Below are 21,682 nucleotides of genomic sequence, written 5' to 3'. Positions count from 1 at the left end.
CAGAGGGTTATTATTCAGTTTCTGTGATATGTATGCTTACCCTTTGCAATTTCCATGTATGCTTCTATTGAAGTTGTGATGAAAAAGAGAAAAACAATCACATTTGAATTTAAAAGTCTGTGAGGCAAGGGTACTTACAGAAATGATATGAATGCATGGTAACCATGTTCTTAATAGCATTTTTGTGTTGAGGGCTTTGCTGTTTCCTACGGGGAATAAATTTCGGTGATAAGCCTACCGTCTATGTTAACTGTTACAGTGCGTGAAGCTATTGTTCATGTCATGAATTCCTTTCTGGTAGATGCGATAGCTACAGAAAGACAATATCAATAGTTATCTATTAAAATATTTATGTTCTTCTCTTTTTAACCAGTGCATGTATGGGAGAAGAAAAGCTAATTTGATGAGGCGTACATATGACCTTGTAACCATGAATACGTACAAAGCACATATGCAGACAGCAATCCTATTCTGAATGCATTGTAGATGTATGGTATAGCCAATGGGTGCATCCATAAATATACAGTCAAATATCCAGTTTTGACATGATATTGAGAATTACTGTCCAGCTTTCTATATGATTATATTCAAAATTATTTTTGTGTGCAGTCTTCATGATGGCAGACAATATGTGACCCGCTACAACAAAAGGATCCTAAAGTCGCTGACGGCTGAGCCGAGAATATCGAGTTTGAAGTCACATCATCAAAATTGGTCAAAACAATCGGATTTCTGTTTTTGGCATAATTTTGTAGTCTAATGTTTTGTCTATGATCTGCCGAAATTTTGAAGCTAAATGATCAAAGGAAAGGCAAGAAATCAGCGTTTTTCTGGGCCATGATTTTCCGACTTTCAATGTAACAGAAATGTGTCCGAAGATTTGGATTTAGCGCCACAGCTAGACTCCGCCCCTAGCAACGAGGGAGTGATCTTATTGGCCAGTGCGTGGCATCCTGATTAGTGATTGGTCATGCGTAGACCGCTGGCGCTACGCTTGAATGAACATCGCGGAATTCGCTAGGAGCATACCTTCTATTGTCAAATGGTGAAAACTGTCTCGCCTGCCCTTGATCACGATAGCGTCGGAAGGAAAACTTGGAATGTGTTTTTATCGAAACTCTGATTTCCACAACCACTTGACATGCACTAATAAAATCATAGATATCACCGCAACCGAGTACTTTTATGAGTTGTGCTATATATGAAATTAAAGCAGAAGAGCATGAGAATAATGTCATGCCATTTTCAGAAAATTGTCCTCCCCGACTTTCGGATCCTTTTGTTGTAGCGGGTCGCATATTGTTGATGTTGTATGAAAGTAGCATATATTATGAGGAAGACATAACTTCTGGTAGTTATGGGCAATCTGGCATGAAAGTGAATGCTGTCAGTAAGTGTGTGAACTCCAGCTTGAGAATCAGAAAATATAGCCGCTGGCATCACACTTAATCACTTGTAAGGAATATGACGAAATGATTCATGGACTGAGTGGTCTGTGCATGGAGAAAAATGTGGGCAGGATAGTGTGTATTAAAAACGTACAAGAATTTAAATGTGGCTTGTATGAGGCCAGAGGACCTGTCCATACCTGTAAGTCAGGGAAAACATGTGGTACGCAGTTTGTGTAACCTTTAGGTGAAGTTACCATTAGATGAAATGAGATTTTCGAAATGACAATCATATAGTTCTGAAATAATGAATGGGAATGATGAGGAAAGATCCTTTCCTCTGATATTTCACTAACATAATGATACTGAATTATTGAACTTAATAACCCTGAAAATAAAAGTCTCTCTTCTCCTTGATTCAAGTATCATATTCACTTTTTAATTGTTTCATGAGAATAGAGAGAGTAATATATTTCAATACAAGAGCAAATTCAACAAACCAAAAGCTCATGTTAGAACTACATCTAGTTTTAAGACTCATTAGAGTATGTGTCATTTGCATCAATAAGATCATCAAAATGTTCTCAACTTGCATTTCTTAATATTATGTTTGCAGAATAGAGACCACTGTCTATTAGGTGTTCTTGCTGGTAACTCACAGTAATTCATGGCACAATTATATTGAAAAGAAAAATGTACTCCTTTTCTGCTTAAAGGGAAGATAAACCCCAAGAACAATGTGGATTGAGTGAAAGCAGCAACATTAGTAGAACACATCAATGAAAGTTTGAAGAAAATCGGACAATCGATGCAAAAGTTATGAATTTTTAAAGTTTTGGTGTTGGAACCGCTGGATGAGGAGACTACTAGAGGTTATGACGTATGAGTGGACTACAATATCAAGAAAATATAAAGAAAATACTACAAAAATCCATTTTTCATGAAAATTACAAATTCCATCAACTTGATATTGACATATGTTAAGGGTTAGCAATTATTCCCCCTGCTTTCTGAAAGCGGTTGGTCCACTGCTCTTTCATAATTCTAGAAAAGTGAATTTTTGTTGAATATCCTTTATATTTTCTTTGTATTGTTGTCCACTCATACGTCATATCCTCTAGTAGTCTCCTCATCCAGCGGTTCCAACACCAAAACTTTAAAAATTTATAACTTTTGCATCGATTGTCCGATTTTTCTCAAACTTTCACTGATGTGTTCTACTAATGTTGCTGCTTTCACTCAATCCACATTGCTCTTTGGGTTTACCTTCCCTTTAACAGCGTACAGTTAATGCACTACAACAACAACGCAGGATAATGAATACAATGAACATGCATGTTTCTTACACAGCTTAGTTTAACACAATTTGAGGCATTAATGAAAGCCATCTGAAATTAATATAAAAATGTATATGGATGATCATCAGACAATGTTATCTAGATAGCCAAATAATGTCATTATTTATGATGTGTAATGCAATCGAGAACTATACTACTCCAAGTTTGAAGAAAACGTGAATTACTCATACAATCCTAACATAGCTTCATAATCATACACAGAATGGATCCTCTGCAGTGAATTCTATACAGTTTGCAATTAACTGATATATGTACCTGTATAACAAGTGATAGAAAAGCTGTAGATGTTATAAACCCTGTGTAAAAAATAAAAAAGTAGTTCCTCATCTGGGTAAGAGTGTTACCGGTCATCTGCTCTTGATGTGTCTTTTGGTCAAAGGCAAGGTGATGTAGTAAGAATAGCTGGAGGTATATATATGATATATTACTTGAATAGATCTATATTTATAGAAGAAAATACTATGTGGTTGAGGGATTGCATACAAACATTATCCCTGTGTAATGGCACTGAATATAATGTACACAGACAAAAGAATGTCATTGCTCTATGATTAAAATGGATGAATAGCATGAGATATTACAGTTTCTATTACCATTCACTTTCAGAGCATTCACAGTTTACAAAGGTAATGACATTGTTAGCTTATAAGCTAACAACTATGCTAATTAGCTATTCTCAGCTTTATCATAAATAGGGGCTGCATTTTCATTTTCCATCACCCTTTCTTTTTGTCACCGGAATATAGGTAATATAACTTTATCTTCTCACTACAGACTAAAATGTGTTTAAACAGCTTGTGTTTTCCATGATGTGTGCATATTTCAGTTTCTTATGATCAGACTATTAACACAGATGGAAATTTCTGTGTTGATAAATGGAAAGACATTCATTCTGTAGTCTCTTGATTCACAGAAACAGCACAAAGAGAGAGAGAAAAAAAATATATATTCGTAGAGATCCAGTGTATTTTCACAGCTTGAGAAGGCAGCTCAGAATAGCGCACCTGTAGAGCTTTTATTTGGTTATCTGATCAAACATGCTGCTGGATTTGTACACATTCTACAACCTGTTCTGTAGCGCTTGCTTGGTGTAGAGCAAGCTGTACATGTCTTGCACGCATTTAAAGTTGCATCAGTCCAATAATAGTACAGTTGAATGTTCACCACACAGGTGCAGTTGTATGCAATATATCCACGCGTGATTAGCTATCATATAAACACATATTTTATTTTGGCATGGAGCATTATTTTTTCTTTTTCTTTTCTGCTTTATCTTGCAATGCTTGCTCTTCAAACCCTGAATACAAGTGTTTTATTTTTTTTTTCTTCAGCTGTAGACATATAAAAAGTAGAATAACTGTGTGCACAAACCTTGGATGATAATGAACTGCCAAGCACCACTCATCAGCTCCGACTACAGAGCAAGTTTAAACAGATTATAGTGCTCAAATTCAGCTAGAACTACATGACAGTAATGCACCTCGATTCTCTAATCTGTCGGTGCATCTACTGTGTGGAACTGTTGCTCTTGATAGCTCTGCATGGTAAGCCCCGTGGCCACCGGCTAGCTTCGTAAAGCGTTAGCGTTGTCTCTGGCGGCTTTCATTCCACGGCACGGTGCTCAAAACACGTGCCACCGTAGGTTACCGAAAAAAAAGGGTAAAATTGTGACAATGGGTGTATCGATTCTCTTATTACGAGTCGCAGAAGAGTGATGAATAATTGCATTGCTTTCCATGTGTCATTTGAGCCTGCCCTCCAGGGGAAAGTGCACTCACTGAAGAAAAATTAATGAAATTCACGTCATGGATAACATGATTACATTCATCGCACAGTCTCCAAATTGTGTTATGGATGGCTTGAAGAATTACTGTTTGAATATTTATGCCTTTAATGGAAAGGTTGTTGCTGTTGTTTTATGGCAGTGTTTTTCTTCTTTTTTTTTCCAGGCACAAACAGCATCTGTCTTTCTGCATCATATCCCTGTATGCTAGGCATAGTGCATGATCTATGACACTGTTGCATTTACTGAAAGTAACTGCTTAGTCTTTGTTCAAGGCTTTGACTTTGATGATTAATGTCAGTTAGTGATTGTGAGCATTCAAAAGTATACTTCATTTGTCTATAATCTGTTTCCTTTTTTATTTCATGACCAAAGGCAAAATCAAAGCCAAACATTATTGTAAACCTTGTTGTGGGTGATGAAGGGATTTAATTTTTTTTTCTTTGATGTATTGGTTTAGTTTTTCTGGGTTGCAATGATGGAATGCATTCATTTTCTGTTTGTGCGTATTTTCTGTTTCTTCTCATAAATACATCTTATCTATTCCAATGAGGAAAGGAGCTATATTAGCATTGAAAATTGAGTGCAATTCTGACTTATCATATATAATGAGCTGTAAGGTTTCTAGATATTAGTGTGTATAGAATGTAGTAGGATAGAGAATGTTCCATGTTCGAATTTATCGGGAGAATTTCAGTGAAGTTGCTGTGTGCTGTGACTGAAGTTGCCATGTGATTTGGGATTATGAGATTCCTAGTGTTGTTAGCATACACCCTGTCTCTGTGTTTTGCAGCTTGTGAGTGGAAACTGAGCTGCACCACATCAAGCAAGGTTCTCCAAATTCATGTTGATTCCTGTACTATACTCACAGAGATAGTATGGCCCCGTTCACACTCACAATATGAGAGCGATCTGACTGGAGTAACCTTCCTGAGCACACATGCTTGGCCCCATTGTCTCACTCTGCCTCCGTTGGGTTAAAAAAAAAAAAAAAAAAAAAAACTTTCAGGCAAGCGTGTCGATGTTGCAGCATCTCAGTGCACTTTATATGGAGACTGAGGATTAAAGCTGTTCTGTGCCAGGGACTTTTGACAGTGTGTACAATACTGTGGGATATTCAGTGCCAATCAGCACTCAGAACACACAAAGGGTTATTAAAATGGCAGTTTTAAAGGACACTCTTATCTTCGCACTGCTGCACAAGTGAGACCTGGGATGATTATCCGGCCACTATTCCACTTCCTCAGGCTGGTCAGTAGGAGTGGTCAAGCAATTCACTCCCTAGCACAGTTGCATTTCACATGAGTATTCAAGTCCTCAAAGCAAAGGCCAGGTTGGGAAAAAGCTACCTGAATTTCATTCATGTGAACAGGGGTCCTTGACACAAAGTGCATGGTCATTATCTTGATAGTCTTCATGCAAGGCTGTTGACATTACTATATTGCTCACAGCAATTTGGGATCGTGCTTCAGCAAAGTTATGTCCATGGATGGGTGATGGTAATGTGTTACATGGTACAGGGGTCTGCCAAGGTGTGTGTGCTTGGCCATTCACTTGTTGTCACTGTAAGCCGCGAAACATTGCGTTTACCCAACAAACGGTTGTCGTGTTTGTTAAACAGAGTGTCGCGGCTGTGCTGTGATTAAACTCGATGTTCGCCGACGTGATTGAAAAAGCAAGTAAAGTTTCGAAGTGCCTTTAGGTACCAGAGAATTGCAATACTTAGCATACATTCAATCAGATGAAGAAGTGTTTTTTGTATGATTTATACCTGTACTTGTAAGTCCTGTCTTACCTCCGATTTTTCCAGAGCTGTCAGAGTAGCAGTGTGCTTTCCCTGGGGAAGCGTTTTTCACGACATGTAGTGTGTACATATTTAGCGCGTCCCTCATTATTCAACATTTTGTCGTCCTTGCAAGATGTTGAATCGAGGAATATACCAGAGGTGGAAGGAAATATATTATCAAACCTGAAGCTGATCTTTGAAATGAGAGATCGTGGTAGATGGTAGATTAGCTGCCAGGAGTTTAGAATAGACACGATAGCCAACCGAGGCCTCTTTCACTGTCACAAGATTTAACCGGCGACTTCAGATGGTTAGTCACTGTGTTTCCCCCTTTGACGGACGTGGAAGTGAGCCGAAACTATTGTACTAAAATGGTCCTGTGGATCGAGATGCCCTGAACAACTTCAGCTCCACGAGGGCTGTTGTGCAAAATGATGGACACCTTGATGCGTAGCTTTTCATGTTTCATTACCAGTGTATCATTAGATTGGCACTTTGTGAACGCAAGATGTGGTGGAAGCTCTTGTAGGGGGGGGGGGGGGGGAGATCGGTCAGTCTTTGGCATAGACGAAATGACTTGAAAAAGTAGCCATGTGGCACCCCCCCCCCCCAAAAAAAAAAAAAAAGGGGAGAGAAAAAGAAGAAAACTATCAATAAATGGTTTCTTGTCAGCAAACTTTTACCACAGTTGAATGAATGCAAAGTGCAAAAAAAAAAAAAAAAAAAATCTTTGAATTATGAATTTGGTATAATCATTCAGAAGTAGTATGAACACACTTATAGAAGTCTTGGTAGAAAGATGAAGAATGTATACAGAGAGTTTCCTTCGCAGTATCACAGAATGTCAAATATATGAGTCGTTGTCGTTTTATGACGATAAATATGATAGAGTATTTTGACCTCTCTTCTCTGTTTAGAGTTTATGCCACCCTGTAGGTACTTTTGAGAATGGTATTGTTCATATCGGTACTCATGAGGTCATTTAAATGTGTAGTCAGTTGGATGGATATTTAATCCTATGTAATCAGATACATACAAACAGAGACATGGGGAGAAGCAAGCCCTACACCCTGTTGTTTGTACTCACCCTAGAAACACTTCTCATTTTGTTTCCATTTGGTGTAAACACCCCACCCCACTTGTTCATGGTTATTCAATCTTGTATATGTTTCTCGATATATTCCATTAGAGGTGAATATAAGATATTGAGAGTCTATGAAAGATTTACCTTCCCTTCACCCCCACCCCACCCTCTATACCTATAATCATTCAGTATACCATATGTATATATTGAAAACCCTGTTCTGATAGCTGCTGGTACGGAACAGAGTGCCGGTGGGAGGTGTAGCAATTGTATTACGATGTAATCCACTTTTATCTGACTTTTACCACGAAGCTGTCACTAATAAAGACGGGAAGCAGCTGTGAGCTGTTTACTCGTGAATCAAACGCTTTGAGTGAATTTGTGTCATGTTGTTCGTGCCCCGAGGTGTGAAATGCCCGACAAATTAATCAGCATCTGGTGTGTGGAAAAAAAAATAGGGGAATGTTGCTGCATTTCAAAGGAACGTAAAGTTTCAAAGCTCCCATATTTCATCAGTGATGGAGTGGGTATTAAGTATCTTGTCACCGCTCGTGTGAGGTTTTTCATTCTCAAAGAAGTTGGGGAAGATTGTGGCATAATGGGGAGTCATTTTTCAGCGACATAGTGAAAAAATCCTGTGATAAGAAAGCATTGATAACGTCATAAAATAGGTGATGATATAATTGAATTTTGAATACACACACACACATACACACACACACACATATATATATATATATATATATATATATATATATATATATATATACATACATATATATATATATATATATATATATATATTTATATATACGTATATACATACATAATAATTCATTTACATAAACTGTATATAATATATATTTTACATTTTATACGTTGATGATGACTGGCGGGAGAGGGAACATGCCGAATGTTCCACCCGAAGGGTTTGAAATGCTATTCAGCAAGGTTAAGTCCCGAGACGAAGTCGAGGGAATTTTAGCCTCCCGAAATAGCATTTGAAACCCTGAGGGTGGAACGTTTGGTACCTGTTCCCGACAACAAAAGTCATCATCTGTTATATTATATGGGTTAGTCAAATCACCAGCTTTCGCATTGTATGGAATAAGCAAATCCTATCAATTGCGTGAAAAATATGATCGTTCAATCGATTGGTATCGTTTGTCATTTGTTACGTGAAAATGTTTTCCCATGGGAGAACATTGCAAAAATGTTCTGCCCATGGGCGAACATAACCAATGTGCCTCCATCACGTGACTGTGTTTATCCTGTCACTAACCTTTCTTTTACTAACCCATTTAATATAATCATATACATTATAGTGTGTTGTTTATATGCATTATTATGTATTTCTAACGTGTCTATTGGATTATGATGGAAAATCATTCGCCGTCTATAACCACAAGGATGAAACTCAACATAAATTAATTACTTATCGTTTATGCCTTTCTATTTCTTAAACCTCCCATTTTGTCTCATACTATTTTGCCATTCTTTGCTTTGGCGGATTTAACAAAGATCGTAACCTTGTAAATAGGAAAAAGGGGTAGGGAAAAGGGGGAGTAATAATCCATGTCTGCTTCCGCTGTCAATTATGTAATATGATTTGGATGCACTATTGGTTATGCTGCGTAGTCTCGTGCGTGGTAATAACCCCCAAACCCAAATTAGCTGCTTAGCAGGAACGGGCGTACACTTTTTTTTTTTTTTTTTTGTGCGTGTGCGCTAATCATGAGTAGATATGAACGTAGTCTTCAATAACGGAGAGGCTGAAAGAGAGGTAGGGAGAAGTCCTAAGTCCACATTTGTGTGACCCGTTGCTTGTTTGTAAAGAAAGGTTGCCGTTTTCAGTTTGTTTGGATGCCTGTACTTGCCCGACGTGTGCCCCATGTTTGCGTGCGGGTTTGCATGAATGAACACGTTACTGCGACACGAAATGTCTACGTGTGTATTGTTTGGACTTTCATCCTCTTTTGTGGAATATCCCCGTGTCAAAGTTGATGGGAATGTTGTCCGTCTGTCGTTTTAACATTATCAAATTAGGAAAGGATATTTTCTGGTGAGATTGCAATCCTGTGCGTAATATTGCATTATTGTTCCCAATACAAAACCATTAAGTCGAGAATTGGAAACAAAGGGGGACAGAAAACAGTGTCAATAGTGGCGCCTATTTTGTGTGACCCGTTTGCGCGGTTACTTCGTAAAAAGAGGTTACAGTTTTCAGTGTGTATGGCTGTTTGTGCCTCCCCGTGGGTAAAATGGTTGCGTGCGGATTTGCACGAATGGACGCGTTGCCGAGGCACGAAATGTCTACGTGTGTATTTGGACTTTTACCTTTTCTAATATGGAATATCCGCGTTTTAAAGTTGACGGGCATGTTGTCCGCTTTTGCAGTTTTATAGTAATTAATTGGGTAAGGATGCTTTCAAATGAGATTTTATTCTTGTGCCTAGTTTTGCATAATTCCTTCCGAAACAAAATCATTCGGTTGCGAGAATGGGTGAAGTGGGGAAAAAAAAATGTGCAATTGGTTTTATTATTGTTGTTTGTTAATGATTGAATGTTTGTGTCCTGAAAGTTGCGTATGTTGTGTGTGTGTGTGTGTGTGTGTGTGTGTGTGTTTGTGATATGGTGTTGTTTGTGCATTGTGCATATTTGTACGCGCGTGTGTGTGTGGGCAGTCTTTTGATGATGTATTTTAATAATAATTCGGATGCCCTTTTCCAATAGTATACGGTATTTTTTTTATAAGTCCCTTGCATCACACGCCTGTGGTGGATTGTTGTTGCCTGTCGTTGTTGTTTGTGTTTGTGTTATTGTGTATTGTGTGTGTGGGGTTTTGTGTGTGCATGTGTGCGTTTGGTGTAATTTGTGCGTGTGTGTGTCCTTTTTCCTTTTATCATTCCTTGTCAGCAATGATATACTGTATGCTGTGTTATTATAATATGCATTGTGTAAACGGGAATTTATATATTATGTCTTTGGACTTTTCACTCGTCTGCTTTGATGGCAACCCCCACCCCCCCCCCCCCGATCTATCTATCTATCTATCTATCTATCTATCTATCTATCCATCCATCTATCTATCTATCCATCTATTCTATCTATCTATCTATCTATCTATCCATCTATTCTATCTATCTATCTATCTATCTATCCATCCATCCATCTATCTATCTATCTATCTATCTATCTATCTATCTATCTATCAATCTATCAATCTATCTATCTATCCATCTATTCTATCTATCTATCTATCTATCTATCTATCTATCTATCTATCTATCTATCTATCTACCATATCTATCTGTCTGTCTGTCTGTCTATCTATCTATCTATCTATTTACATATCTATCTGTCTATCTATCTATTCATCTATACATCGTTCGTGTCTGTATGGGTTTCGGGAGATACATGACATGATAAGTATTGAATCAGGGCGCCACATCGTGGAAGTGGGCGGATAGAATTGGCTCACGTTTAAAAGTAGGATGTCCACTGGACGTAGATTAGGTGTTTCTCACGTTCCCGTATATTTCATGACACATTCCGCCCTTATAACAGGTGAGACAAATAGCCTCGTCGTCGCCAACCTACGCCCGCGTCAAAGTCATGCATGCAATTATACAGGCTGGCAGTAAACATTAATTAAGGGTGTCCATCCTCCCACTATTCCCCCGTTCGCTGGAACCGGAGCCGTGTCGCCGCCCGCACATCACGCTCCAGAGTAACCCGACCCTACGCCTTCTTCCAACGGATTCCGTCCTCGCACACACACACACACACACACACACACACACATGCACACTCAAACTTGCGTGTGAAATTGCCACGACTTCGATTACGCCAGGAATTTATGGGTAGATTCGGCTCCACGATAATATGAATTATGTGTTTTATTTCAGGCGAATTTGAATTTGTCGTGTACGCGCAAGCCGGACACCCAGGAAAGTTTAACAGTCTGACAGTGTATCACAAGAGTTGAGATATAATGCCTACATTAAAAAAAAGGGGTTTACGACTTGATTTCGATAAATCCTCCATTATATTCGGCTCTTGTTTTCCTATCCAGAGATTTGTTCGGCAGGAAGAGGAATCCACTCGAATAAGTCGTAAAGATGCCCCCTTTTTCTATTCTCGATAAAAGATTCCGATACATCATCCTCCACCTTCAATTATTCAGGGCAGCTTGACTGACATTATTTTGCGATTTTTTTTTTTTTATAATAACTTTATATGATTTTGTGGCTTAACTTTCTTCTTCTGTCGACGTACAGGCCTTTTCCAAATGTGGATTTGATCGGCAGACGCCAAATACGGGCAGGTGGCCTGAAAGAGAAAAATGATTGTTAGTGAGATATAAAGAGAGAGAGAGAGAGAGAGAGAGAGAGAGAGAGAGAGAGATAGAGAAACACAAATCAATATGACTCTCTCCCTCTCTCTCTCTCTCTCTCTCTATATATATATATATATATATATATATATGTATATATATATATATATATAAATATATATATGTGTGTGTGTAAATATTTGTATTCAAATATATAGTATAATATGTGGTAATACAATACAAATATAAATATGTATATACACAATTATATATATATATATATATATATATATATACATTCATTACAGTGCATATTATATAATATATATGACTGATTTTTCACTTCTTCTCGAATAGCCAAAAGATGTGAAATGTCATTAAAAAGAATGCTACCCTTTTTTATGGGACAGCGATTTAAGATTCAACCAAGACTCGGACAGGAAATGAGAGTGGTATAATAAGAATCGTGAAGTGTATAACATGGCTCGAGCAGTAACGACTTTGTGGCAGTCAGATGATATTATGCAAATAAGGTGATGTCGTCATCACCTCTCCCAAGTCTCCCCTGACCTGGTCACAAAAAAAAGGAACGAAATCTCTTGATATGCAGAGCAGAATTTTACATGCGATTTTTAAAAGAAAATCTCACAGCAGTGAGCTTCCAAATCCGTGAAATCTACATGAATAAAGATAAATAAATGAGCAGCAAAATTGCAACGACTAAACACGATAAATGCAATGGCGTTAATACAATACATCGTTTAAGAAAGGAATCCTCAAGAGTGCATATAAAGTTGTTATTGCTTTTTTTTTTCTTCCAAATGCGTGAACTCTAAATTGGGACATCTTAAAGAATACGGCATTCTCAACTTTGAGCAATAAAGAGAACAAAGTTTGCTTTTATTCTAGGTCAGTTCCCCTCGTTCGGTTTCCGTGCTTCCGCGCAAAATAACACGAACTTTCATATTCTGCTTTGTTCATTAACTTCTCTTTTGATCGATGATGGAATTTGTTGCGGTCGTAAACAGGATACGGGGGACGCACACCTCCTCCATCTATGAAACGTACACGTAGTTAATGATTTCAGAGAAGAAAATTACTATAAGATTGAAGTTATTCTGTGGCAGATGATGTTGTTGATTACGTCGCTGTGCCCAAATAATTCTCAACTCCGAGACCCCCACATAGTTGGAGTTTTGCGTTTCGCGCTTGCATTATACTTTGTTCTGGTATTATAAAGCCTCCGCCTTTATCCCCCCCCCCCCCCACTCACACACACAAACACGTACGCACTTACTCTTTTGAGAAATGATTGCATGTATTAACGTCATGTGCGTAGGAATCACCCCCGTCGTGTTCCTTAAAATTCCTTAAAAATTAATGTTTACGCATCCAGTTAAAATTTGCGCCATCGTCACTGAAACATCAAGATTGGGGGCATTTTCCTACCATCTTGTCTTTCACATGATATCATTTTTTAGCAGTGTTCAGTTTCACAGTGATCACGTCTGATTTACACTGGCAGCAGCAGCACCAACAACAGCACCATCACCGACAAAAACAAAAACCAACAGAAAGACAAGCTTCCCTCCCCTCTCATCTCATCTCCTCCAAAGCGTTAAGAATAGGATGAGGATCATCATGTCATATTTCGGTCACTAATTACACACACAGAAGATAACTTAAGTGGCCATTCAAGACGTACGTGCTTGGGCCTGAACGAACATGACTTGTTTGTTTCACGCTCGTCAGAAATTAATTCGTCGTTAAGTCCAATGTCTCGCCAGATGCTTTACAAACAAACGATAACAATTCAGACACATCTGACGACTATACGCGCGACTTCTAAGAGTGTAGGCCTACATGGGTGGCGTTCAGCGTTATTTTTGGTCTGCCTGAACTTTTGCTGCAGTCAACCCGACGGAGTTGTCACTAGTCCCGAACGCTAATGCGCACAGAGTGCTTTTCAATTAGCCGGGAAAATCAGCTAATTGCACTGTCACAGGCCGCGAAACTCATGCAGCATGCGGGAAAACCTCGGGGCTCAATAAGCGCGGGAAGCGGGCACACAGGAGCGCGAGTGTAGGATGACGTCACGAATTCTAATGAGCAAACGTCACACGTTGACTAATGTGACGTGTATCGTCACTCATTTACGTAGTCATGGCGACACTGCGTTGCTCGTGCCTTGCCTGCGCCTGTAATCCCGCGCGCAAACGCCACTAAATGCGATCTTGCTCCCTTTCGTAGCCAATTACGTGTTCTCTCAGGCAGAGGACGATGCCTAATTACTACTCTAAGTTCAACAAGCGTGCTGTCAAGGGTTTCGTTGTTGTTGTTCTTTGCTCTGTGTGGCTGTTGTTCTCTTTAAAATGCTGGGAACTTTGATCAAACAATACATCATAAAGAATTAACTGATATTACGCGGACTTGTGGTTGTTGAATGGCTTGAAATTTTGTCTGACGTATTCTGCAAATTACGACCTTTATCAGAAATGAAGCGGGCGTACCAGACAAAGCGACTTAGGCCTATATTTAAAGCAAAGACAAGGATAGTTTGTTGATGGAATGAAAAGATAGCTATATATAGCTTGAGTTGTGACGTAATGTACTTTTTCGAGATTATAGTATCAAAAATTATATGTGTATGCCGATCGCTCGAATGCATTTTGTGAGCGTCAAAGTTAACTCGCATGCAAGGAATGAAAAGCATAAAAAGATTAGAACGAAACATAGAGCGGGAGAGGGGGGGGGGGAGGAAATTATATGGGGATGCGAAACTGAAATAGCAGCTTTTCTTTCTTTTTTTCACGAATAACTTTAGCCTTTAGATTCTCCCCGTAATCACATCACGCTTAATCTATTTTAGGGCTAAGCTTACATGCGTAACAATCTCATAATCTGATGATAACATTTCTCTGTTCTCATGAAAATTGCCAGCCTTAGAACAGCTCAAGCTGATTCATTTCTATTTTCGTCCAGTAGTTCTCTATTAGTTGTTGCTTTCACGTGAATTCTGTTTAATTTCCAGCCATTTGAGTCAAGTCAGACGCAACCTCTTGTTTTTGTCCATTTTCAGATTTTTGTTGTCCCCGGTGTTTTGATCAGCAATGTTCATGTTTGTTTTCTGTGTTTTGGATTTGCTCGCTCGTTTTCTCACTAGTACGCTCTTAACCTCACCATATCGGCCGCTGGTCTGTTTTGCACATTATTCCACTCAAAATTTACGGACGACGATATGACATCATCGCTTGCAGTGATTACGTCGATGACCATGATGATGACGACGTCCAGTACATGACGCCAGACGTGACTCATCCATCACATACACTGCATTGCGCAAAGTAACCAATTTCTTGGCGCAATCTTCGCTGTTTTTTCTTGTGTGTGTGTGACTGTGTGTATGTGTGTTTGTGTATGTGTGTGCGTGCTTGTGGGTGTTTGTGGGTGGATATGTGTGTGTGTGTGTGTGTGTGTGTGTGTGTGTGTGTGTGTGTGTGTGTGTGACGTGCTTATGGTTTGTAAACAGCTTCCGAAGGCGATATGAATGCTGACATCCACTTCTTCAAAATACAATACGGTGCAGTGACTCACATGGCATAGGAATATTTCCCTGTACGACAAAATTTGTCACGATAGGCCTATACTGGACAGGAGGAAAAAATCTTATCGTCGGAACACTGAACTTGCCCTTATCAAACCAATTTTCTTGACATGTGTGTACGGTAAGCAATGAATCATGCGCACGTGATGAGAATTCTCCGAAAGTAGAATACTAGGTACACTGCCTGAATTTGGAATAAAATTCCTAGATTCACGGTCGCCTACACAGAAACAAATTGAAAACATGTACGCCTATATAAACGTGTATAAAGTAATACATTTCTATGACATGATACATCTAGAGAAAATATTATATAAACTATGGAGAAAAGATATTTTCAGACATTTCGGCCATCTGCCTTTTTTTCAGAGAACTTGCATTTTTTATCTGTGTATTGATCTATTGACCTATTTATCTACTTTATATATATATATATATGAAGAGTTTGTTTGCAAAAACCGATAAGTCCATATTTGCCAAATGGAGATATTTGCAATCAAAGGTCAAGAAAAATAAAGAGAATAATTAGAAAATTTTTGCTTCTTTTGACCATAACTTCAAAAATATACCTTTATATGTAGTGAACAATATGTCATTTAAAAGGTATTATTTTGTACTTTATGACAGAGATCGTACTTCAAAATCTTAAAAAATGGACTTATCGGTTTTTGCAAACACACCATATACACACACACATATATATAATATAATGTATGTATGTAAATATATATATATATATATATATATATATATATATATATATATATATATATATATATATATATATATATATATATATATATAATATATATATATATATATATATATATATATATATACATTATGTAATATACCTATTTTGCAAAGCGTATCCGGGCACTTACCCCCCTGGGCAACTACCCTCCGGATAACTACCACAAGGATAATTACCCCCCAGGGCTATTCCCCCCTAGGGCAACTACCACCCGGACAACTACCCTCCTAGGGCAATTACCCTCCAGGGCAATTACCCCCTAGGGCAACTACCCCTCCGGACAACTACCCTCTCAGGGCAATCACCCCCTAGGGCAACTACCCCTCTGGACAACTACCCTCTTAGGGCAATCACCCCCAGGGCAATACCCCCTAGGACAACTGCCCACCGGACAACTACCCCCGGATAACTACCACCCGGATAACTACCACCCAGATAACTACCTCCCGGAGAACTACCCCCTGGATAACTACCCCCGGATAACTACCACCAAGATTACTACCACCCGGATAACTACCACCAAGATTACTACCACCCGGATAACTACCCCCTGGATAACTACCACCAGGAAAACTACCACCCGGAAAACTACCCCCCGGATAACTACCCCCCGGATAACTACCACCCGGAAAACTACCTAATTACTAAGAAAAAAAACCCCACATTTTAAAGATCTTGTTATTAGTACATCATTCGGTTTAAGCACTTTCCCCGTATACCTACTCTATTCCCAAATACAATCCGACACGAAGTCTACGTTCACCATCAGATATGTTGTTACTTCAAAAAAACAGATGAAAACATGGATGGGGTGATCATGCTTTCTCCGTTATAGGACCAGAATTGTGGAATCAACTACCTATTCAGATGAGGCAACTGTCATCTACAAAATATTTAAATCCCAACTTAAAACGTATCTGTTCCCCTCACACTGAGGACTATAACTGCAATCTATAATGTTCGGAACGATTGCACTCTTTATCTGGTACGTGGTTGTTTGTTGGTTGTCATTTTCTTCTGTGTTTTCATGTTTGAACATGTATGATATATCTTTTTATTTTTTGAAACGCCATGAGCATAAAAAAAAATGGACCTGCGCCCTGTGCAAGTATAGCCACCATTATTATTATTATTATTATTATTATTATTATTATTATTATTATTATTATTATTATTATTATTATTATTATTATTATTATTATTATTACTATTATTATTATTATTATTATTATTATTATTAGTAGTAGTAGTAGTAGTAGTAGTAGTAGTAGTAGTAGTAGTAGTAGTAGTAGTAGTATATCAATATTATTATCATTATCATTATTATCATCATTATCAACATCTTTATTTGTGAAGCAAGCAAGCTTTTCACTATTGCATTCCTAGACTGAATAAAGAAATGGGGATCTCTGAGCGTTAGCCATAAAATGACCAGCACGGCCGCAAAGCAAGCAAGGAAACAAGCAATCAAGCAAATGGACAAGACAAAAAACACAGATGGTTAATGTATTATCGGCTCGCGAATGCGGCTCGGGAATACTGAAGTCATTAAAAAGAAACGAAGAATTAATCACTGTGATTGCTAAGACTTCGTTGATACCCGTTATTTTTTGCTGTTCACAGAATATGAGTTTTTCGACTGAAATAACAAACGATGTTAGAAATAAGAATGGGAGGGGTAATTTTCTTGTGGCAAATTAATTGGCGGAGAGGTGATTGTTTGGGGCCTAATCTTAGAAAAGGGCAATTCTACATGGAAACAATGTTCTGTGTTAGCTTTAATCTATAGTGGTTAATGCAAAATGATGCAGCAGGGCAATACTGAAATGAGTGCTACGGTATAAACAGAAAATCGCATCGAAACTCAGCATAACAAGATCTTTAGGACCAAGACAATTTGTTCTTTATGTCAGATATTTTGATATATCAGTAGGCAATAAACAATACAAAACGTAGGAAATAAATTCATTGGGACCGGAGAAATCAGTTTGTTATATCAGGTACTTTGTTACATCAGATCTCTCTATATCGAGTTTCCACTGTATTTTGTAAAAGGAATGAAACCTGAAGTAAAATTAGACTCATATACATACAATAAGAACACAGAGGCAGACTGTGTCAACAAACATGTATCAAGTGGAAAAGGCATAGGCTCTCTAGAGCCACTTTATTTCTCACAACTCTCATGTCACTTTCTGAAAGAATCCAGAATCTACAGCATACATTATTTATTTTCTATCACAAGCAGTGATATAACTACTGTACAATTAACGGACGTGTGTCTAGCGATATCTACTCTCACTGTGGTGTACATGATTCAATTGCATCATTTTAAATGCCTTCGATTCAATCAAGGTAAAAGATATTTAATTGATCTGCATCGAAAACAACAATCACCACAGCTAGAGAAGTGCCTTGCTTTATACGAAGGCAAAAAATAAAAATACAGAATAATAATAATGATAAAAAAAGAAAGATCATAGATTGGTTACTAGGGCCTGCACTGGCATGCACAACCACTTCCTGTAGTGATGATTGGATATTTCAAGCAACGTTTAGACGTGAAAATCATATTTTTCATATAAGTGAACCTCTTATGAAAGCTGACATTCAAATCTACAATTGATATCAAATAAATCTTCCACATTCAGGTGACATTTCATGTGCCTCCATGCATTATTTTCTAAGATGTATAAACTACACTAGTGGCAAAATCAATCCCCTGTAATCAAATCAACTCTAATATATACAAACTTCTTAATTACAATGTAAAACATCGCTTAGCTGCAACAAAGTAAATCACCCTAAATGCCCATCTCAAAGAGAAAGTCATAAGATAGGGAGTGTGCTATACAATACTGAGCGTAATATACATACAGGTAAACGTCACCAGCCATAACTTGTTTGCTTGTTGTTGTTGTTGTTGTTTCTTTTCCTAGCCATCACAATAAATGAGGAATGTCTGCACTTAATCGACGCTCTTTCAACATAACAAGTACTGCACGGTAAAAGTGTCATTTGTCACTGAGCTGACAGGAATACAAATCATCTGTATTTACTACCAAAAGAAAAATAAAAGTATCCGTACATGTCTGCTGCGAAAAAGAGGACAAGTCTTTCACAAAAAATGCCATCTCTACAGCTTTGCAATGTAGTGCGCCCAGATGTTACATCATCCACAAGTATGTTGGATTTGAATTTGCATTGCTTGTACAAAATATTCTTAAACACTTGAAAAATTGCCAGTCCTGTAGCAATAGACAAGTCAAGAGTTCATACTATTCATTATATTCTCAGTACATAAACAAGTGACATATTGTTTTGTTTTTTTAATGTATCTATCAATGGACTTTCAAACTATATCCAGAAGTTGTAAAACATCACTTTAATAGTACACCAACTGTATGAATTTGCACTGCTTGTACAAAATATTCTCACATACATATATTTGAACAAAAAATTGTTGGCCCAATCATCTGTAGGTAAGTCAGATCATAATTCATAAAATTTATTCTGTCCACTGTACATTAACAATTGACATCTTTGTTTAATGCATGGATCTATCAAGGATTTATCAGCTTTATTTGAAAGTTGCCACATATTACCTAGCATTCAGCCAACTTTTATAATTCTCAGCTTTACAACAACAAGAAGGTAACTACAGTCACTAGGATAGAAGCCACCAACAGATATTTATTACCGATATCTTATTTGCTGTCACGAAAGGCAATACTGAAGACAAATAAAGCACAGCATGTATTAAATAAAACAGTCATATTCACACAGAGACTTTGTACAACCAATATGCACATGAAACACAGTTGAGAGGGAAAAACTCAAAAGTGAATATGACATCGACTATGTTCAAAGATATCACATCACTGATTGCTGGCTACTTAAAGGGGATGGCTAGTAACTGATTAGTGGGAATCAGTGGGAATGCTGGGGGATGATTGTTCCAATTCTTGTGGGATTCATTTACGAGTAGATTATATATCTATTGTTGTGTGAAAATTATTTGCTTCAGAACGGTCTAACATTCAAGTAATGTGCAGTTTAATGCACTGTCACTGTACAGGCATGCTGGCCTGGAACAATTAAACTGTGCATTACTTGACTATGAGACCATTCTGAAGCAAATAATTTTCACACAACAATAGATATACACTGTATAATGTAGTCTTAAATGAATCCCACAAGGATTGGAACAATCATCACCAGCCTTCCCACTGATCAGTTACTAGCCATCCCCTTTAAAAGGCCAAAACTCTACAACCACCAAAGCATTATCATACAAGAATATGGCTACAGATTTGAGGAAGCACTTAGAAACAGAAATTAAAATAGCGAGACCTCAGCAGTGGACATTTTGTCAAGACATGTCCATTACAGCACACTTCCTCATGTGGAAAGAAACAAGAACAGAAAAAAGAAAAAAAATGGAATGATTCTGACATAGAGGCCACACTGCATTGTTACTGCTATTACTAAACACATGAGTATTATGCACACACTAGAACATCATTTCACTCATATGCCACCCTCTAACATGCCCTTTTTGCACTGCTGGCCAAGTTTGCACATAATTATCGTGATAATAACACCAACATTTTCAATGCACGATTTCAACATCACAGGTGCACGGTATTGACCTATATGGCAGACCTTTGTCAACCTATTGCTTTAATACAGGCACCTGATGTTCAATATGTTCATTCTAAGGGCACTAATCAGCCAATGGAGGAAAAGGGTTAAAGACAAAAAGCATTATCACTTTGTATTCTTTACGGCATATGAATCAAAGTTCTGAATTGTAGCTCATACTGTACGTGTAAGCTAAACAGGCACACAAATCTACCCTACAAGGAGACCTGAAACATACAAAAGAGCATTCAGTGGTAGAGGGCATGTTGTTCACACACTGGCTTAGCAGAACTTTTGGATGTGTCACTGGTGACAAATGTAGCTGAAATAATGGATGTAAACAATTTGTCACTTTGCGATCATTATTTTTTTTTCCTCCCTGTTTAGACACACAAAAAAAGGATACCTAATCCCATCTGTATGAACTTTCCTCTGGCAGAGAGAATTACATATACAAACAAGAGAAAAGAAGGAAAGAAAGAAATTACAAGTAGAGTTTTACTGATCAGGAGCCATTCATATTCAGTCAGCAAGTATTGTATGCATGCAATTCTATAAAACTTTGCAGGTGCGAAATTTTGTACTCTCATGAAAGGATGTTGGCAAATTCATCTAATATAGGTATCATTTACATTGATACCATTCTCCATGCAAGTGTGGACCTGTAGAGATTCGCTGATCCTGAGTTGATCATGCTGAGGTCAGCTCCAGTGGCAGAAGGGCATAAAGTATTCCCGAGACGTAGCTAGCACCATTTGGCACACACCAGAGGATGTATCAAAAAAGCAGGTTCATCTGGCCTAGATAATGACAACAGTCCACTCCTAAGTCTGCCATCCATCGTGCGTCCCGCCCCCCTAGGAGGAAGATGCTGGCAAACACCGTACAGATATGCCTGGTATCACAGACTGATGGTAAACTTGGTGGCACAACGACTCGCAGGAC

General features: G+C 38.0%; 1 protein-coding gene across 1 annotated transcript in view; it reads right to left on the bottom strand.

The window, feature by feature from the left end:
• Positions 1 to 11,301: 11,301 nt before the first annotated feature.
• LOC140243787 (transformation/transcription domain-associated protein-like) overlaps positions 11,302 to 21,682 on the bottom strand; it is a 107,280-nt gene continuing 96,899 nt past the window's right edge. The window contains exon 80 of the mRNA XM_072323456.1: positions 11,302 to 11,731. The gene's annotated coding sequence lies outside the window, so the exon portion shown is untranslated. The remainder of the gene's footprint in view (positions 11,732 to 21,682) is intronic.

Source organism: Diadema setosum, chromosome 20 (genome assembly GCF_964275005.1).
Source record: "Diadema setosum chromosome 20, eeDiaSeto1, whole genome shotgun sequence".
Lineage (NCBI taxonomy): Eukaryota > Metazoa > Echinodermata > Echinoidea > Diadematoida > Diadematidae > Diadema > Diadema setosum.
The sequence above is the reverse complement of the archived record's forward strand: the minus strand, read 5'-3'. Positions and strand labels throughout refer to the sequence as shown.